We start from the raw sequence: 22,746 nt of genomic DNA on the forward strand, positions 1-22,746 counted from the left end.
TCCACATAGTCCTCTTGCTCAATGGTCACAACCATGACAAGCAGTCGGAAGTCCAACAATTAACATTCAAATTATTATGAATGTGGAAAAAAATTGATACATTCATGCATTTGATCCTAAACTCACTTTAATACGCAAATAATGAATCCAACGCTTTATATTTAAGGAAGAAATTATTAAATGGTTTTAGACCATTAATATTTAACAAATTATTTAAATACAGATTCTTAAATTTAAAAAAAACCTCACAAGAATGAATTAATAAATTACAAAATTTTATAATAAAAAATTTTTTATTAAATTAATTCACTGTCAAATAAATCAAAATCACCTAATAATTTATCATATTTGGGTCTAATCTCGTATTACCTAACAATCACCGTAAATGTGAAGGAATTCAATGTGGATTTATTTAAAAAAAAAAAAAAATTAATTTGCATTTGTGGCACCAATCTTTTCCTTGCAGAACGTGTAAGCCCCGTCTTGGGCTCAGGTCTTTGGCACACTGAATCCTCATGCAGCCGCAGATGAACCCACTTATACTAACACAATCCAATGGCCCAGATCAAGCCACATCTAGGGCTCAGAAAAAATAGATATAATAATTTAGGGCAAATCATTTCAGCCTCCCCCAATCTCCATCTATAATCTCGTTCTTAGATCTGAACTTGCCCTCTCTCTCTCTCTCTCTCTCTCTCTCTCTCTCCCCCCGCAACTGCAAACTAGAAAATCTAGAAGAATCAGAAGTGCAAAACCCATATATTTCAGTTTATCTATCTGTCTGCAAGAATCAAAAGTTCAAAACCCATATCGGCATATCATTTCAGATTTTTCAAAAAATCGAAACCCATATCTTTCAGTTCGGGTTCGCCGTTCGCAAGCTTCAGCCGCTGTCTCTCAACTCTCAAGCTTGTCCCCCCTCTCTCTGCAACTGCTAACTTGTATGTATGGGTTTTGTTTAAAATTTTTTCCTAAATCAACTAATCAAGGTCTGTAATTATTGTTTTGCAAACTAAATCCTATTTGGTGAATTTTTTTTTTTTTTTTTTTTTGCTATATAAATTAACAAAATTTTGATTTAGCCCATCCCATTTAGAAATCCTGCTGAGATCCGCTGATATTAATAATGTTTTGTTTCACATATAAATACAATCTATGTTTTAATTGTTACGAGTGAGGTTGTGAAACCTCTTCCTCATAACTTGAGTGTTTTCTTATTGTTAAGGTTAGCATCGGGCCTTAACATTTAGCAAGGATAAGGTTCAAGATATATGTCTCCTCAGTCATCAGGTAACTAACCCTTGCGTTTTTTAAAAAAGTTTTAATTTGCATTTTTAACTATTGGCTATGTTTATTTATTCTGTTTTATTTACTCATTTTTTGTTTTGTTTTTGTTTCTACCCATATGTATAATATTGTTATGATGTGATGCTCGAACAAGGGAATTAAGGATTTGGAAGTTTACTTTTCAATTTCAGAATATATGTTTTATAAGTTTATTAACGATTTTAATACTTTTCCTCTTTTATCCTAATAATATAGGTATCTTTTCTGAAAGAAGAGAATTGATGGGAATGGGTGGAGTAGGGGAAATAGGTATGTTTTTTTTTTTTTTTTTTTTTTTTTTGCATTTTTCACTTTGTCTGCAGAAGAATCTGCAAGAATAACCAACTTGATATGTAATGTCCACATGATACTTTATTGTTGTTGCTACACATATACTTGATTGCTGAATTTTTTTTTTGGGAACTTATACCTTATTTTTAGTGATGAAGGACGGATGTATTTCCTGGACCTAGAAAGGTGCCCATGCAGGAACTATTTTTATTATCATCTAAATTTTGATTCGATGGTTGTCCTCTCAGAAAACCATTTCACTCACCGCCGTGCAATATTTTGGTTTAAATAAGTAATTTTTTTTCTTCTTATTACTGATTTTGGTAATTGATTTTTAGAAGATACCACCTTGAAAAGAGTCAATAAACTTGCAAGAAAAGTAAACAAGAATGTTAATGAATAAGTAAAAATAAACCAAACTAGTGAGATATATTGAAATAGTATAAGATCATGTATACTACAACCAAAAAATATATTATGATTGTTATGTTTTAAGGTCATAGTCTCGGTCAATTCACTCAATCTATATATTTTTGTGATTTTGCTTTTTTTTTTTTTTTTTTTTTTTTTTTCCTAATATTACATTTACTGTTTACTTTTACTAACTGCATTTATATCCAAGTAGTGCTACTTCAACCATCTCGTGAATGTTTTCATTTGTAATCATATCCTTCATAGTCTAACATCGCACCATAAAAGGATGGCGGGTCTAAATGTTGTTTTATAGAGCTCTCCTTTCAACCTCAAGGGAAAATGCCTATCAAATCCAATTTATCTCTCGTTATGAATAATTGAGCTAAATAACAAAAAAAAATGTTCGCTATATGTGCGCCTCTTAATTCTAAAACCTCATTGCATTGTCAATTATCTTTCTAGATTTACTAAAGTTACAATTTATATATTCAATTTTGTTTCAACTAATCTTTAAATCCTTTTGAGTTCTAAAGATTCCTCCAAACCTTCTACTTGGCATTGACTCCTTCTAGAGTCTCATCAACTAAAACAATATCATCAACGAATAACCTACACTATGGAATCTCATATTGGAGGTGTGGCTTGTCACCCGTGATCAAAGCAAAAAAGTACGAACTTAATACTCACTGTTGGAATAGCCTACTGTCATTGGGAATTCACTTGTACCCCTTGCAGGTGTTCTAATTATAGTCGCACAACCATTGATCATACATATCTTATTGGGTCAATGTATTACTTTGTGAAGGTCTCTAGGAGGCTTTCTCCCTATCAATAAAAACCATAAAGAGATTAATGTTATTCTCTCCATATCTTTCCACTAGTCTCCTCAAGAAGTAAATAGCTTCCATCTTGGCCTACCCGACATGAATCATATTGATTCTCCAACACTCATGTCTCTATTCTTGGGTGTTGTTCAATCTCTCTCTACTAAAGTTTCATAGTGTGACTCATCAATTTAATATCACTGTAATTACTACAACTTTGTACATTCCTTTATTTTTATATACAAATATTAGAATACTTTGGTGCCACTCATTTCCACATCCTTGTAGCTGTTATTATTCATTAAACAATTTTGTTAATCAAAACAGTACAAGGCCATGAATAAAAAAGTATTTTTGACTTAACCTCGGAAATTAAGGATTAATCTTAATTATGAAAATACTTTATTACTACTACCATACTACCATTTGATTTACAGGTAAAGCAGAAAGAGAGACTGTGTAAATTATCTCCCTAAATGGGACTCCACGGATTTGTTATCACAATGCTAGGAAAGTCAATTAAATGATTAAATGACTTTTATGTTTCTTTAGGGGTGACTAGTTGGTATGCTAGGCTAAAAATCCAATATCTGAATGCATGCCGGATTTAGATTGGAACAAATTGAAAAAGGGTTATGATTCGGCCGGTTCATGGAGGTGTACATGTAACGGTATTAGACTCTTGAAAAAGGGTTACAATCCGGCCGATACGGCGAACTTAGCATTTTTAAGAGGTGACAATTTGTGTTAATGGGTCACCATTATAATACTAATAATAATAATAATAATAATAATAATAATAATAATTGTGTTAATGGGTCATGTTGGTATGCTACAAAAATAGGTATAGTATTTTTTTTTTTTTTTTTTGACACTAACACGTAAAACAAAACGATAATAGCAATACTCTATATTAAATGATTCATTCAAAGATACCGAAACTATTTCAACGGGTAGTAGTTAATTGTTGTGAAAAGAATTTATGGCTCTTGCCTTGTAACATAACTCTATTTCATAATACTGGACTTACAAAAGAAATGATAGAAATATCAATTGAGCAGATTAGAAATTAATGACTTCATATAGTTAAAGTAACATTTACATTAAATAATAATAATAATAAATTTTACATTAGATTGTTCTGTCTCAATTGTTCTGTCTCCTACGTGATAAACACTATCTTTTTCTTTATGTGTTCTCATAGTATAATTTCACAAGCAAGGAGATGATGTCCATTTTTTATTTTTATTTTTTTTTATCATAAATTGTAGAAATTTCTGTCAAAGAGCCTATGAAAAAACTGTCCCTTTAGATTTCGATCCTAATAGTTCTTTAACTAGTCATAGATTAGGACGCTAGTCGTAATTAGATTTTTATTCCATATTTATCTTCTAAATACTAAGGGAAATAAAAGTCACACAACCATGCACCAGCATATATTTACTAAGTTATTGAAATGAATAATATTATAAAAAATTAAAATACATTATAAAAAAATTAAAATGATTGGAAACCCTTTGTACTTGTAATAATTATCTACATATTATATATTATATTTATATAGTCCAGAAGATAGATAGATATAGATGTGTAAATAAAAATAAAATTCTACACATTCAATAAAACGTAGTGAAAAAATAAAATTACTACACTTGTTAAAGAAGTTTGAGTAATATCAACTACATAGAGATAAACGTCACAATTATTTAGTTTGTATATCTTAGATAGCTTATAGTGATAGAATTCTATAATGAAAAAAAAAAAAAAAAAACTATTTATATTATTATGAGTAAAATGTTTTTTTTCAATTGTTTTGCAAAATCATCAAATAGTGATAATAAATAATAGAATAAACTTAGGTAATATTAATGGTGAGTGGAAGATTCAACTTTTTTGTTATTTTGTTTAGAGTTTTAGAGTGGAAAGAATTATAGGTACAGTGATTTTTGTCAAATAAAAATAAAATTTATAAATTCAAAGCAATGTTTAAAAAAAAAAAAGTAAAAAATACTACCCTTGTTAAAGAAGTTTGAGTAATATCAACTACCCAGAGATAATCTTTAAAATATTTAGTTTGTATATCATAGAAAACTTAAAAGTGATAGAATTCTAGAATGAAAAAATCTATTTGTATTATTATGAGTATGAAATATGTAAAGAAACGACAAGTATATAGATATAGATATGCTTTTTGTCTTTAAACAATATCACATAAAAAATAAAATAAAATATAAGGAAGTGTTTGTGTTCTACTATAATATCTTATTTTTATAATTAAATTTTATTAGTTGCTGATATATTTATTAAAATAAAAAATAAAAAATGATATTAATATGCATTTCTCAATCTCCAAACCCTTTTATCCTGCAATTTTGTAGTTCATTGTGTCTTAATATGCATGGTCTATTTCAGAAAGTCAAATTGCCCCCTTTTTCTCTTTATTTATCATAGGTGTTTTTTATAGTATGATTTATATTACATTTATTGTATTCTTAGGACTGTACAATTTGTGTTGAAAAACCTTAATTTTTTATTATAAAAAAGTTTATATTTAGAAAGAATTAGAAAGAGAATAGAAAACTTAAATTATTATCATAATGGAAAGAGTTAGAAAGATAATAGAATTAGAAAAAAGTAAATTTATATTTAGGAAAGGGTTCAAGGGAGGGAAAAAAGGTAAATTTATATTATTTAATTATTTAATATAAATAATAAATAAATAAATAATGTAGCGTAACTCTTTGTACTTTTAATAATAAATCTAAGTATAGATAATTATTTTTCCATCATAACTCACCGTGGTTATAATTCTATTTCATTGTCATCCATTAGACTTTTTAATGTTCCAATAAATATTTAGATATTTTATATATTTAATTAATTTATAGATCATCAAGAGCCATTGATTAACGATTCGTCCAATTGTTTAGGACGTAATACGTGAGCCCAATCCATTAAGAATATTTTAAGGTGGTTCTTATTCAAAACTAGTGTTGATCAAAGGTTGAAGATCAATATAACATATATGATATTCCTGTAGCTCATAATGGACATCAGCAGTCAACAATGCCAAAGTGTAACATGACATTATAATTATAATACAATCTTTACAAGGTTAAGGTAGGGCTATATATAAATCAAGTTGTTCATGGATAGTTCGGATTGACTCTTCGTAGGCTTGTTGTGATGTGGCCCTTCTACAGGCTTTCATTAATGAAAGCAGGCTTGAAAGACTGAATATTTTTCTTTCTTTTTTGTTGAAAGGTAAAGGTTAATTTCATAAATAGAAAAGAGAATTACAAAATCCCGAGGAAGGCTAGGATATAAACATATAAAGGCCCAGCCCAAAAAGAAATTACAAGCCCAGCCCTAAAGAAGCCCAAATTGGAAGTAGCAAACATGATCGTTAATCACAAATTCTAGTGACACAACGATTAGCAGCAAGGTGAGAGCCTCACCACCAACAATTCCTAATCTGCCGGAGGAGTAGGACAGACCATGGAATATCCCATTCATTAAAGATACACCTATTGATCGAAGAATCCATAGGAGGGTCAACCATCTTTCAACCTGATTGATTCAGGGATTTTAGAGATCAGTGAGTTTGCTGAGATCCTTTTCTTCTTGAACATTCTACGATTCGTTCGGTCCAAATTTTGTAAACAAGTGAAGCAAATGCCAGATGAGATAAAGACACCCTGCAATCTGTGACACTGTTCTTCCAATGATGCGATGCCCAAGCAACCAACTCATTCCCAAAGGAGTGGAAAATACGAAATCCATAACGTGTTTGAATGCATGTCCAAATGGGAGAATGGTAAGAACACTGGAAGAAAAGGTGATTGTGTGACTATGGCATAATGGTGCACAAAGGACAGAGGTTAAGGTAGTTTAAGAATGATGTACATTCTCGATCCAGAGTAGACAATCTAGATTAGACAGTAAGCCACGATATGAATAAATGTTTTGGCATCATTGGTTTGGACCAGACCAGTTTCACAGGTGGAAGAGATGGAATGTGCCGAGAGTTATACTTAAGACTATGTACAATGGAAAACTTTCCAGTTAGGGATGATATCCATAGTACTTTATCAGGTGTGTTTGGGTTAGGGTTAGGCAATGTATTGTGTTGTGTGAGCTGTGGAATAATGCTGGTAATGGAGTTGGGAAATGTCCATGATGAACATGTGATAAATGTACTTACAGTGGTCTTGCTATCAAAGGTGGATGAAATAACTTCGTGATTTCGACCTTGAGATGCAAAGGACCGTGGTAAGGCCAACTGTCATACCAGAAATTGGTTATAGTTCCATTACCAATTTCGAATTTGACTAAAGGTCTAATACCAGGTCTAAGTTATAGTAGTTTCCTCTATGTCCATGAACATTGACTGGGAATATTAACTTCCCAAATGCTCCTACCTTTCAGCAAATAGGTTTTGAACCAAGCGATCCATAACATTCCTTCTGTGGCCCGAATGACAGTGCAGGTTTGTTCCATAAATGTAAAGAAGGGATTCCAAGGCCACCCGCTCTGATTGGTAGACAAATACAGGGCCAAACAATCTTTGCCCCATGCTTCTTTAGCTCAGGACCTATCTAGAGAAAGGCTCTAAAGATACATGTGAGCTCATTGATGATAGACATTGGGAGGATGAGTTTAGAGCTCAAATAAACTTGTATGATATGAAGTATGGATATAATAAGTTGAATAATCTTCCTGCAAAGGATTAAAACTTGTTAGTCCAGTGACGAATACTTGCTGTAATCTTGTTAATGAGAGCCTTACAGTCAACAACTTTCAGCATGGTGGAAATCAGAGGCACCCCAAGATATCTAATTGGAAGATAACCTTTTTCAAACCTATCAAGCTCTAAAATTGTAGACTTAACAAATGGTGTCACCCCGGAAAGGAAGGTGTTGCTCTTGCTGTGATTGACATGAAGTCCGAAATGCTAGCATCTCAGTATCCTTAAGGAGTAAATGGGCTCAAGGAATACTACCATGGCATAAGAGCATCACATCATCAGCAAAGATAAGATAGGTGAGGCCTGACTCTTTACATCTCTAATGAAATTTGAATGGGTTTGAGGTAGTAATCTTGTCAAATATGGATGAGAAAACCTGCATTGCAAAGATAAAAGACAAGGTGAGCCCCTTAGCTCCCTTGAAGAAACCATGGAACTCCCCAAGTCTCCATTGATTGAGGTAGGGAATAAGGTAGAAGTAATACATAACTTAACCTAAGTAATAAATAAATCAGGAAATCCAGCAGCTTGAGAGTATCTAGTATGAAAACCTAAGAAATGGAGTCAAAGGCCTTCCTCAAGTTAATTTTCAAAGTGCATCTGGGAGAAGTTGAGTACCTGTGATAACCATTGAAAAGTTCTTGTGCCAAAATGATGTTATCATCAATACATCTGCCATTCTGCCCTGAATGAAAGCTGATTATGATGGGCATATGATGGTAGGCAGAATATGTTTAATTTTGTTGGTAATGAGCTTTGAGATGCATTTATAGATAGTAGAGCAACATGAAATAGGTCTGAAATCACTAAAGGAGGTTGGGTTGGATGATTTAGGTACCAGAGAGATATATGTTTAATGATTCCATTATCTATGATTGAGTTGTGAAAACTTCTGGATAGGTATCCTACATCTGAACCGAATTCTTTCTGGTTTAAGAATCTCTTTCTTGTTGCTCTGGAACAATTAGGAGATTCTCTAGAAGCATTCTATTCAGGATTCTAAGAAATACTGGATTTGTTTTTTCGATTGTTCACAACGGAGTGGAAGAAGGGAGGAGATTCTCCACAGAGCGGTCATTTAGGGGCCTTAGCTGGTGATCCGGGTTATTTCCCTCTCGACAATGAAGCTTATCCCGTTAACCTCTTTTAACAACTTTATTGAAATAAAGAATTCTGTTATGGCTAGGATAATATCAGGTCTTACAATTGGCCAAGCTTTTTTTTGAAGAAAACTGCATTGAAGCCATCAGGGCTAGGGGCTTTGTCATTGCTCAAAGAAAACATACAATTATGGATATCCTCATTTGAAAGGATAGCAATAAGTCCAAGGTAAAAAATATAGATTTGAATAACCACTTGCCCATAATTAGATAGTTCAGAAATGCTCATTTCTTCTTCTAAACAAAGAACAACCAATTGGCCATATTATAGCAATTCCATATTGTTTAAACCTTGTCAATTATATTTTGGGATTTACTAAAAATGTTGGGTCTGACCAATTCGATTGATACATTATGATATTGAATTCAAGTTTATCCAGAAAGTGATCTACCAACCAATCGATTGATGCCCTTTGGAAATGATTTGATCAATTGAAGCCATCACGGCCAGGGGCTTTGTCATTGCTCAAAGAGAACATACAATTATGGATCTCCTCATTTGAAGGGATATCAATAAATCCAGGGTAAAAAACATAGATTTGAATAACCATTTGCCCATAATAAGATATTTTAGAAATGCTCATTTCTTCTTCTAAATGAAGACTGACCAATTGGCCATATTATAGCAATTCCATATTGTTTAAACCTTGTCCATTGTATTTTGGGATTTGTTAAACATGTTGGGTCCGACCAATTCGATCAATACATTATGATATTGCATTCAAGTTTATCCAAAAAGTGATCTACTAACCAATCAATTAGTGCCATTTGGAAAGGATTTGATCAATTGACCAATCAAATTTGTGTGTGTTGGACACTAATGGGTTATACTTTTGGTTACGTGTTTAACACGTCATGGCCCATAATTTAAAAATAATTTTATAATTTTCGACACCTGGTTGACACATCTTAGACACTTAGTTAACATATTGTGGGCACTTGACCACCACATCACACACTCTTCCTTTTATATAAAACAAACACGTGATTGTCATGGAAAAATATTTACATACATCAAAGTGTCCAAACTCTTTTTCTTTGCAAATTTGACATTAAACACATGTCAAAATATGAACTGCCCTTTGGCGTACGACTGTTGGAACCTCATTTTCGGTTATTTGGCATGCATTGGGTAATACCTCAGTTTTCCAAAGGTTAGATTAACGCGTGGAGAGGATGCCACGTGAGAAGTCACGCTCGCGATTATTGGAGGACAGTTACTGTGTGTGGTGGTGTATTTGGAAAGACAGGAATAACAGGATTTTCAAAGGAAAGGAATCACCATTGGTGACCTTAAAACTTCATATTATTCACTCTATTTTTTGTTACATGAGGGGAAGCACTTGTTCCTCTACTGTTGACTTAGTTGATCTTTTGGACTCTATGGGTCCTTATGTTTAGTTTCCGCTTTTGTTTAAGGGACACGTTCTTCTTTTGAACACTCTTCTAATCGATTATTACTTTAAAAAAAAAAAAGTGTCAAAATATGTAATGGGAAAAAGCACAACTATAATGACAAAATTAGAGAGTAATATCATATATATAATATAATATATTCTTTTTGACATTTGAATAGCTTCATAGTCTAACTTATGCGACTTTAGTATAGCAATTATAAATTAATTAAATTTCTATAATTGTCTTAATTAATAGATATATAAATTAAAATTTAAACTTATATTTATGTTTGTCGTGTCCATGCCATTTTCGTGTCTTATTTTTTTAGAATTTCAGGTGTCGTATCGTATCCGCGTCCTATGTTCGCACTTATGCTTCTTGGTATAAAGACAATTAAATTAGATATACATATATTAGGTATTACTATAATATAAACACCCATAGCTGCTATTTTTGCTACATAAATATCCTCTAGCACTCCCAACTTATTCTTTTCATGACAAAAGAAAAGGCCAAAGTACCATCCCATCTCCTACTTCACCCCTAAAGCCCTCTTTGTTGCGTTTCCATGTAAGATTCTCTATTTCTTCTTGCTAACACTAACAACTAGTTCAGGTTTCATGATTGCTTCCACATTGGACTATAATGGTTGAAAATTAGAGGTATTCTAGCATGACAACAAGCAAATTAGTGTTCCTTCATTGGCAGCTTCTTATTCTCCAAGTATCCACTGTCATGCTCCAATCCATGAACAGAAAGTGCATGCATTTATTCATTTCTGTACATGTGTCGTCCCACACTGTATTGGAGGAGAAATTATTGAGACTTCTCCGAATGGACACTCCTTACTTATGTAAACACGTTTTGAGCAAAACCGTGAGTATCGAGAGGAGAGTGTACGTGTAAGGCGAACAATATCTACACGGTGCAGACGGGTCGTTACATTATATATATATAATTTTTTGTTTTTTTCACTTGAAGTTCAAAATTGTGTGGGTGAGATGTTAGCTTTTGTTGTGATTGATTTTGAGGAAGACTTCTGTGGGATGTAACAAAAACTAGCCCCATATTTTTCATTGTTGATGGGATTGTGAAAGCAAAGATTAACACATAATAGTAAGAAATGTAACAAGTAGTCACCCCATTTTCGTCAATTTCCTTCTTTTACACGTTTGCAAATCTCAATAAAATTTTCATAAGCTACCCAAAACAAGCCTAGTAAAAAATTTAAAACTTCCTTTACAATCTCTACATCTCTCTACTTGTTGATTCATTCTCTCCCATTTTTTTGTCCTTCTAACAGTATATTCATTTTGTTTTTGCTCGTCTGCGGTGCGCATTGTTGATTTACTTTTTAGGATGTTCTTTCAGAATTTTTTATTTAGTGAATGAGTATTATTGGGATCAATTGAGAAAAGATAGTTTTGACAGTGGAACATATTTTCACCCATTAAAAAGTAGTGTTTGATTGCATTAGGTCCTTGACAATGTTTTTTTTTTTTTTTTTCTTGTATTTTGTTTTATATTTGTTATCTTCTGTGGATTGATCAACTTGTTGGACATTTTTGTGTGATCAACTTGTTGGACATTTTTGTGTCACTAATGTGTGCCCATAATGGGGAGAAGATGAAAGAAAGAGCACATAATAGATCAACGGTATTAATGCTTAATAACTTAGGAAAGGGCATTTTTGTCTTTTCGTTTATTACCAAAAGAGATTATTGGTGTGCCAATAACAGCTCCTAGCCTCCCTATGGTTTGATTTATTCCATGTTGAAAAATAATTCTCCATAGATTAATTTTTCTCTCCCACAACCCCATAAGTGGACCAGTAATTAGTTTCTTTGTTTTTAGTTAATATTGATCATTTTATTTAGTTAATATTGATCATTTCCATCATGTAATCTTCTAAATCATATAGAAACTGTATAATTCATCATATTTTGTTACTTGTGATATTGGTGACTTGACTCTAATAAATGTATATCAAGAACATTCTTTCGTTAGTATATTAATTAACAATATTAATATGGAAAAAAGGTGACATTTTTTATTTCTTTTTTATTCTAACCACTCATCAATATGTTTTCAATAGTTCTAAGTTATAATCGGATGAATATATATATAGCTTGAAGATACAGGAAAATTTGTTACTGGCTTATCCAATTTAGTGAACAAAATATGATGGTCAAATCTCTTATGATAAATTAACATATGGAGACTTAGTAACCACAATCAATGCTGAAGGATTAAAAATATGACATAAATTAACATATGGAGACTTAGTAAGTAGTAACCACAATCAATGCTGAATGATACAAAATTTGTACTGATTTAAAAGTAGAAGAACAATTCAAAAAAGAAAATTTAACCACTGTCCACGTTATAACACCATATGTTACCAAACAGACCCGTACCCAGTAAAGATAAGCTAATACTGTTTACCAAACAAACCCCGACACCCCCCCCCCCCCACTTTTTCCCCTATTTAAGACCACACACGCAGAAACCAGATTGAAGCAGCTTAGAGAGAGAGAGGGCAAAAACCAGAGTTCACAAACTACTTTCTGAAAGGAACCATGGCTACAACCAAGTAAACGCCTTCCCATTCTTCCCACTTTTTTACGAGTTTTTTTTTGTTTGATCTAAATAGATTTTCATTTTCTTTGTACTTTTGTAGAAATCTTGTTCTGACACTGAGTTTTTTTTTTTTGTTAGATCTTAATATGCATAAATTGATTTTGATATGTTTATTTCTACTCGAGTTCTTTACTTTGGTATGGTTTGACTCATGTTTGAATAAGTTAATATTATATATTTTCGAGTTTTTTGTGTTTGATTTCAATGTTTATAAATAGATTTTGCTTTGACTCATGTTTTGCTTAATTTGAACTTTGGTTTGGGTCTTCAGCTTATTTGTGAAATTTCAAAGAAAATCGCCATCAACACCATGTTTTGTTTGTGCTACGGCTTGAAAGATTGTCCATGATTTTTTTATTTTTTGGTTTGCTTCTTTATTTTTTGGTATGCTTTGAATGATGTTTGCTTAATGTTTAGCAATCAGTGATTGTGTAAGCATGGACATTAATATAAACCTGATTCTGTAACTGATAGCAAAATGATTTTGTTCTCCTTGGAAATTCTTAGCAAAGGCCTTATTACATGTTGTTCTTCTTTTGGTCTTAAGGGTTGGAATTGCTCCTTGTCTGTGTTTGATTTCAATGTTAATATTATATATTTTCGAGTTTTTTGTGTTTGATTTCAATGTTTATAAATAGATTTTGCTTTGACTCATGTTTGCTTAATTTGAACTTTGGTTTGGGTCTTCAGCTTATTTGTGAAATTTCAAAGAAAAGTGTCATCAACACCATGTTTTGTTTGTGCTACGGCTTGAAAGATTGTCCGTGATTTTTTTATTTTTTGGTTTGCTTTTTTATTTTTTGGTATGATTTGAATGATGTTTGCGTGATGTTTAGCAATCATTAATATAAACCTGATTCTGTAACTGATAGCAAAATGATTTTGTTCTCCTTGGAAATTCTTAGCAAAGGCCTTATTAAATGTTGTTCTTCTTTTTGTGCAAGGGTTGAAATTGCTCCTTGTCTGTGTCCCTGTTCTATTCACATGCTGCTGGCCCAAAACCCGTATAGATATTGTATGACTTGCACACACTAATCACTGCTCACGGTTTTGCTCGAAACGCTTTTATATGGTTTGGGGATGTACATTTTTTTTTTATAAGTAATGGTTTAGGGTTGTACATACAACAACCTTTTTTTTTCCCCTTTGAACTAAATTTTGTACGATCCAAAATTCAAGCACCAATTCGGTGCTACCAAATATAACATTATTTCATTCATAATTAAGTGTTGATTGGGTCTCTTATATTTGTCGTGATCGTATTGCTTCTATTTTCTCATATTATTTGATATGTTTTTCTCTGGAGTTTTATTTGTTTTTTCATATGTTGTTGAGATGGTTTTATGTCTATTGATGAGTAGTAAACCCTTAAAAAATATATTCCCCTTGTACCTATGTGAGTTTGTTTCTCTCAACTATAATATTAAAATACGAATTTAGGCATGAGTGTTTTCTTATGGAGTCATTATATTTATCAATTTTTAAGTAATATTCTACATAAACAAGTTAAATTTCTCTTAATTTTTTAGTAAACTATACACACACAAACACACGCACACACACAAAAGGGGGAAACTTGGTAATTTTAATAATATCAATTTACCTTTCTGATCTTAAACCAAAAACGAGGAAACTTCTTTGAGAGAGTGTGACCAAAACAGTCAAGGTCTAAGCACAGTATAAGCTAAAGCTAAGCATTTGCAAGAATCAAAAAACAGTCGAGGTCTAAGCACAGTATAAGCTAAAGCTAAGCATTTGCAAGAATCAAAGAGTGCTACATTTATAATAAAGACAGAATGTATTCTGCTTTTAGAGTGGTCCTGTTTTGAAGAAATTTTTACATGATACTAGACTGTATCGTCCCGGTCAATCAATGTGTTAGTTAAATCAATCTTATTCCTTTGTTTTATTTTTTATAATATGGTATTATTTTTATATCAATAATATTAATTCTTAGTTAAGATCAACAGCTGATTGGTTTTTGTACATAAATTCAATTAAGGATCACCATTATATCTAATATGAAGTTATATATTTTATATATCATATTAGTTGGATATGGATTATATTCAAACGCATGTGTAACTTTTACTAGCATTTATATATATATATATATATATATATATATATATATATTTACATTTATGTGCTTCCATAGTCATGTATCTATCAACGCAAACACAAACACACAAAAAAGGGGGGAGACTTGATAATTTTAGTAATATCAATTTACCTTTCTGATCTTAAACCAAAAAAGAGGAAACTTCTTTGGGAGAGTGTGAGACCAAAACAATCAAGTCTAAGCACAGTAAAAGTTTTATTATACAAATGTGAAATTCTGGTTCAATTTGGTATTTTTACACGTCTCAGCTTGCTGCACCTTGGTTCCAGAGAGATTAGGTTTAGGTTTTTCAGTTAAGTTGCTTAATGTTTTGTCTGTGCTATGGCTTGAAAGATTGGTTTGCTGCTTTATTTTTTGAGATTTTATAGGTTTTGATTTGCAACACATTGGTGATGTTTTATTCTTCTTTCCTTACTGTCATTTCATTTTTCACTTTGTCCAGAATAACCAACTTGATAATACTAGATGGTTAATTCTACAAAATTTTTATTTACTTTCACAATTTTTTGATGCTAACTGGGGTTTCATATTTGTGGTTAAGATTTACTCGACTTTGGAACCATGCTGGTGCACTAATCAACAAAACCAAGGAGCTTGTGTTTAGACAACATATTCAGTGCCCCAAATTTTCGGATTGTGGGAATGACTACTGGGATCATCACGGCTTATGATGTTCTATTTCATGATGATATTCAGCAAATTGTCCATGATGAAATGGCTCCTGTTATTACTGAGCTCCAAAAGACTACAGCAACTATGGAAAATCTCAAGACCCAGATGGAAATTAATGGCAAGTCCATTGATTCTGGAAATGCCACCCAACGTGAGTTACTGGGGGTGGCAAAGAGGTTTGGGGAGAAGTACTCGGAGGCAAAGAAGGCCGGTGGGAAAGACAAGGCAGAGGTCTAGAAGGGGCAACATAATTGGGCTACTCTGAGTTTTGATTATGTCTCATACAAAATAAATTTGTGAGCGATGTTGAAACATCTGGTTTTTGGCACTTTATTTCTTCTAAAGCTATCATCTTGGCACTTTATTTCTTCTGTTTATATTCATCTTCTACTTTACTCGTGTTGTGAGTGATGTTGAAACATCTGGTTTTTGGCACTTTATTTCTTCTAAAGATATTCATCTTGGCACTTTATTTCTTCTCTTTATATTCATCTTCTCCTACTTTACTCGTGTTGAAATTTGTGAGTGATGTTTAAACCTCTGGTTTTTGGCACTTTATTTCTTATTCTCTTTTATATTCATCTAGGCACTTTATTTCTTCTCTTTATATTCATCTTCTTCTACTTTACTCGTGTTGATTCTATCTTACAAAAAAAATGTACTCCTGATTTTTGTCAAAAGTCGTCATTATTTAATTGGGAGTAGAACTACACTCGATATCTAATTTATATGAAATAATGTTGTGTATGACTACTGGTCTGCAAATTTAAAAATTAATTCTAAGCAAATAAAATCATAAAATTAAAGGGCGGAAAATTATAAGAAAAAATAAATAGAAATTTTTTTTTTGAGAAAAACTACCCATTGTTTTGTCATTAAGATATTCCAAACAAATTTGTTTCAAAAAGTAAGTTCAGGTATTGAACAAACTGATCCACACGCGTCTCCCACTTTTGGTTCTACGAATGTTTGAATGGACTTAAGGAATGGGCCTATTATGTTCATGAAATACTTAGATTTAAAATTTTTGAATTTAGGCCCAAATTGGTTGGAGGGTAAAGGAAGGAAAATAAAAGAAAGGTAACGGAGTGGGGGAAAAAACAGTGTGCTTGGTATAGTTTTTTAGGGAAACAGAAGGGTTTGGAATGATACAAATTAGACATAAAATGTTAGTTTTGTAATTTTCAGAAAAGGAAAAGGAAACGGATGGAAAGACTTACAATTTTAATGAAACATTGTTAATATCAAATTTGCCCTTACTTTTATTAAAGGCAAAATCTATGAAAAGAGTATCATAATAAATTTATTTAAATAGTTTTTTTTTTTTTTTTTTTTTTTTTTTTTTCTCTCTCTCTCTCTCCAAACATGATTACTATCATTTTCTTTCTTTTCCTTCACTAATGAATCAAACACAATAAGCTGTTAACAATGTCCTCTTATTTCCTTTCTTTTCTTTCTTATCCTAACTAATGTTATATTTTCTTCTCTTTTTTCACTGTACCAAACATAGCCTTAAGGTTTCCATGCTTTAGAAAGTATTTTATGACTTTTAATAACTTTAAGAAAATTAAAGTGTGAAAACCCCATGTTCGGAGACAAGCTTTGGAAAGTATGATTCTTAAAGGTAATATGGAATCCCTTAAATTAAACTTTTGCAATCCACCATCTAAAACTAAAAAAAAAAGGTTGCATTCAACACACAAGTCGTGTCATTTAGCTTCTCCCTTTGCATGAAGCAAACCTATACTAAAAGACAAAATTTAAACATGTCAAGAAACTTCTGAAAATTTTGGAAGCTTTCATTTTTATTCAAGTATTACCAAAAAAAAAAAAAAATTTGCAATCAGAACTTTTCCTATCTTCAAATCAGAACAATATAATATCAAAAAGTAAGAAGAATTCCAAGCTAAAAGACTTGACTCGAGTTCATAACTACTAATTGTCAAAGAAATCGTGCATAACATTATATAGGAGAGAAATGAAAAGAAATAAAAGGAAAGGAAAGGAGATTGTTAACCACTTACCGTGTCATTAGTAAAAGAAAAAAAATAAAGATATTAATCATATTTAGGGAAAGAAATAAATGAAACTATTTAAATAAATTAACTATCATATCCTTTTTCATATTTCATTAAAAATGTCAGTATTTCCATTTCCTCCCATTTTTTTTAGAGGATTACAAAACTAACATTTCATGCCTAATTTGTATCCTTCCATATCCCTCCGTTTATTTTCTTTTCCTTTAAAAAATTATACCAAACACACTATTTCTTTTGCTAGGGTTGGTTCTTTTGACTTACAACTTCTTGTATTTTTTTTTTTGGGTAAATAACTAAATAAGTAAGCATATATATATATATATATATATATATCATAAATAAAATAAAGGTTAATTCCACCTACACCTCCTGACGTTTGTCTATATTTCACTTACACCCCTCTACGTTTCAAAATTCCATCTACCTCCCTTGAGGTTTTGGTCTATGCAACAAACTACGTCTTGCTGTTAAGTAACTGCCAGCATTAACAAATCAGTACAAGGTCAATTTTGCCCTTACAATACTTGAAATGACATTTTTAACCTCACTGACCATTGCAAATTTACAAAATTACCCTTAACTTATAAACTCAAAAGGACAACTGTGTCCTCATATCACCTCTGCAACCGTGCCTTCATATTGACAAACCTCTGCAAATCTCACTGATGACGGTCACCGCCATCGTACAAGCAAAAGAAATCAAAGGAAAACCAAATTGGAAGCTTCAGTGATTGGGTTGTGTTCGGTGTTGAGTGGAGGGCGGTACATAGAACAATCAAAGGAAAACCAAATTGGAAGCTTTAGTGATGACCCAACTGAACTAAAAACTCCATTAGCAACGAGCTCTAACGACCCATGCCGACCAGTTTCAATAGGAGTTCCACCACGGCAATAGGATTTTTATTTTATTTTTTATATCATCACAATCACCACCAACAACGATATTCGGTGATGCGCGACATCAGCCACCAGGGAAGGGGAATGTGTTAACTGGTATCGGGAATGGATCAACAGGCCTGTGAAACGGAATCTTGATCAACGTTCTTCGCCTTCTTTACCCCATTTTTGTCAGGAATTGGAATGGGAAGAAGCATGAAAATCCGGCTGTGTCTCCGGCAGGCAACTGGGTTTTCTGATATTGGTCTAAGAATGTGTTAACAGGTCTGTGAATGAGGGTTCGAGAGTGGGCGATGCTTCAATGGAGGGCGCCGACGAGACTGTTTGGTGGGAATGAAAAATCAAGCGTGAGGCGGACTGTGACTAGGCCAGCGGATAAGAAAGACGACGATGCTCTGAGCTTTGAATGGTCAGCAAGGGCAACGTCCTACTGGCGCTGAAGCTTGTAATTCCAACAATGCCGACGAAGTTACAGAGCTCCGGCGAGTCAATGGCCGTCTTGTACTGGGTTTCACCGAGGTGGATCGAGGAAGCTTGTAGTGTTGTCGTACTGAAGCACGTTGTTGGGTCGTTGTTTGGCCACACTTAAGCACGCTTGTAGCTTCACCGGACTAAAGCACATTGTTGGGTCGTTGTTTGGCCCCACTGAAGCACGCTTGTAGCTTCACCGGACTGAAGCACGTTGTTGGGTCGTAAGAGGGTTGAGCGGGGTAGTGGCGGTGTCTTTTTGAGATAGTGGTGGCCGTTGAAGAAGAAGACGGTGGTGGGAGGAGTCGGCGGTGACAGAAGAAAGGGACGGTGGCGGAGGAGAAAGAGATACAAAATAAATGTATAAATATTCATTTAAATGGATAATTAAAGGGCATTTTGGTCTTTGAATTTTATAAACAATCTATGTATAGATCTTCATATATAATTGATGGGTAAAACTGTAAAATTACTAAGATCCGTTAGTAGAGCAGACGGCGGTTACACATAGGGGAGGTAGGTGAAATTTTGAAACTTAGAGGGGGTGTAAGTGAAATATGATCAAAGGTCAGGGGTGTAGGTGAAATTAACCCATAAAATAAAGATGTATATACAAGTGGCAAAGGGGCATACCCATTAAAACAGTATGGGCCAATCCATACTAACTTACCAGAACAAAAACCCAAACATGGTAGCATCAACAAAATCAATGCCCAAACAAAGAGTAAAAAATCAAAACCAAAACCTGTCCAAATCCAAACAAGACGTCCACCTCCGTTTAGCCCAAAAAGTAGCCCAGGTAAACTACCACAACCCACCCATAGGCATGGGCGGGGCGGGAAGGTCCATGGGTCAGTGGTCTGGCGTTATGGCATGGTTTCCGGTGGTGGTTTTGGAGGGATGATCCTCAACGGACGGAGAAGAAATTATTTGTGCTATGTAGTTCAACGAAAGAGTTTGAAAGATATTATTCCTTAGCAATTTCTTCAGCAAATGGACAAACACACTTCTTAAAGTGAAAGGTGTAGATTCAATTCCGCGTAAAAATAAATAAATGTGTTTGAATATTTTGCTAAAGAAAAAAGAAAAAAAAAAGTGTCATGGTACATTTCAAGCTAATAATGTTAAAATTCCTCCTATAGAGGGCAAATACATTAACTTTTTGGTTGGAAGAATTTATTGTTCATGTATATTTATTGCAAAAAAGGTGGATGCTCCCAAAATTTTGTAGACAACAGCATTGAGGGCGTATTCATTATAGGCTTGACATTTATATATATATACATAACCAGTATATAAAAATCGTAACGGGCATGATGTTGAGATGAAACGAGTTTATAGGTTGAACCAACCTTGGAATCCTTCTGTCAATATAATAAATGATTAAACTTTTGCAAGTACGGATGCATGCATGCAATTCCAATAGAGGACCCCAAGAATGAGAGGTACCAAACAAATCATAGATCCCACATGATATTAACATGGGGTGTTAGTGTGGGCACACATATACAAGTGTGTGTGTATATATATATATATGTATAAAATATGATATTAGAAAAGAATAGGTTGTTAAAGGCAATTAGGCCATGTTTGGATAAGAGGAAAAAGAAAAGAAAGTATTAGTTGTGAAGAAAAAGAAAATAAAGAAATCACTGTGTAACTTATAAAGAAAAAATAGAAAAAGAAAAGATAGCATATCTTTATATCATGTTTATAAAGATTATTTAATTTGTCACTAATATCAATGGCAATGGTGAAACTTGAGTAGTTTGGCTTAGTTGAAAAAAACCATTTGTCCCGATATATCATAAAATATCACTCACTGTCTCAGTATCGATTCTTCTTAGATATAAATAATTTTTTAGGGACCACGTTTGCGAAAATGATCCGTGTGGAAGCACTTTGCACAAATCTAGTGAATTAGCCGGGACAGAGCCGTGGACACTGTGATTGCAATTTCTCTCATCATTTTTCTTCATTTTCACCCACTTTTAAAAGGATAAAAAGGTCATTGTGCAAGGGGTTAGCCAACCTCTCCTTCTGCCTCTAAACCCTTCAATCTATACTTCATCAAAACAAACACAACATACAGTTTTCCTCCAAAGTCCAAATCATTCCATTTCTTTCCTCACATTCCCATGGAAACAAACAGGGCCTTAGTGGGGTGGATGATATTGAAAATGTGTACCATAAGCATGTGTGATGATTATCATTGTAAGTTGTAACTGAAAAATCAATTACCATTCATCTAAAAAAACAGCAATTGTGGTCGACAAAAAAAAAATGAATTTACGTGGGGTCCTCACTTAATGATTGTGTACCAAAATTGCATAGTTGTGATCATAGGTGTCTGCTATGACTTCCATTTTCTTCTCTTCTCTCTCGTGGGTACAATTATAAAAGATGATGCCAAAGAATGGAATGGTAACTATACATAACATGACATTCACATGATATTGCTGGCCTCTCTTTTTCCTTTTTAGATCAACAAAGTGATAATCTAATCATCCTAGGAGCAACATAAAAAGAGAAAGTAAAGTATCAATAATAATAGATAAAAATAAAATCGAATTGACCATTGCTAATCACACTCATGACATCTAATGAAGATGTATATATATATATATATACATCTTCATTAGATGTCATGAGTGTGTATATATATATATATATATATAAAAATATATCAGAACGGATAAAGAATCACAATGGCTGGATGAATTTTATTTGAACACACACACACACATATATATGGTAAAATAAATTATATATTTTTTGAATTCAATTAACTACATACATATTAAAAAAAAATAAAATTAATGTGAGTCTTATATATTTTTATTTTTATTTTTTCTTGGCAAAGAACTGACACACTCATTTATTACTACTTGAATCTATCACATTTTACTTTAAGAGATAAAAAGAGATATGTTACAAGCGATCTTGTCCCACATTGGATTGATTGGGTATAAATGGGTTAAATGTTAGCACAATCTAATAGTTTAAATTTTGGGATTAGATTGAGAAACACCTGCCTATTAGGGCTGTAACTCGGGTGGGCCCAACCCGAACTTTACTCGGCTTGGACAATGTTTTTTTACTTTCGGTCCGGGCTAGATTTGTTGAGCCTGAATTCAATTTGGTTCGGGCTTGGGTTGATTTGATGATATGTAGTCCGAAGCCCAAATTGATCCCAGACTGAAATACAAAACCCGATCAACCCTCCCAATAAATGTTGATATTGTGACATTCCTTATAATTTTAATGTTATTGTTATTATTGGTTTGTAATGTTTAATTTCTATGATTTTGTACCTTTTTTTTTTTTTTTTGGTAATCGTGAGTGTCCGGGCCAGCTTGCGCGCACCTCGGCTAATTTCACGAGACCCTGAAGTTAACGATTGGGTAAGTCTCCATGAGCCTGTGGGAATGATTTTGTACCTTTCAAAAACAAAATTTTATAATTTTGTTAATGCGACATAAAATATTGGATGCAAAACAGTAAAAGTTTTCATTTATTATCAATCTGACTTGAATGCCTAAAAAAACAGAAAAACGTCGCCCGAATTGAGAAACCCGAATTAAGCCCGAGATTAAAAAATTGAGCATGAGCTACGCTTGGGCTCATCAAGTTGGTTTTTGGTTGGGCTCGGGTTGAAGGTTTTATACATTGGGCTGAGCCCCTAATTGATTCTTCAATCCGCCTAAGTTGCAGACCTACTGCCTATTACTGCCTATTACAGTTGGTA

The 22,746-nt window shown here is 32.9% G+C and overlaps 1 long non-coding RNA gene across 1 annotated transcript; it reads left to right on the forward strand.

The window, feature by feature from the left end:
• The first annotated feature begins 610 nt into the window (after positions 1-610).
• On the forward strand, positions 611-16,066 carry LOC132304170 (uncharacterized). Its single transcript, XR_009481523.1, has 4 exons — positions 611-941; positions 1,226-1,290; positions 1,543-1,596; positions 15,464-16,066. It is a non-coding gene; the product is annotated as an uncharacterized LOC132304170 (long non-coding RNA).
• The last annotated feature ends 6,680 nt before the right edge of the window (positions 16,067-22,746 follow it).

This window comes from Cornus florida, unplaced genomic scaffold (assembly GCF_030987335.1).
Source record: "Cornus florida cultivar Cherokee Brave unplaced genomic scaffold, ASM3098733v1 CherokeeBrave_3.0.0_Hap2_Chr04, whole genome shotgun sequence".
Classification (NCBI taxonomy): Eukaryota; Viridiplantae; Streptophyta; class Magnoliopsida; order Cornales; family Cornaceae; genus Cornus; species Cornus florida.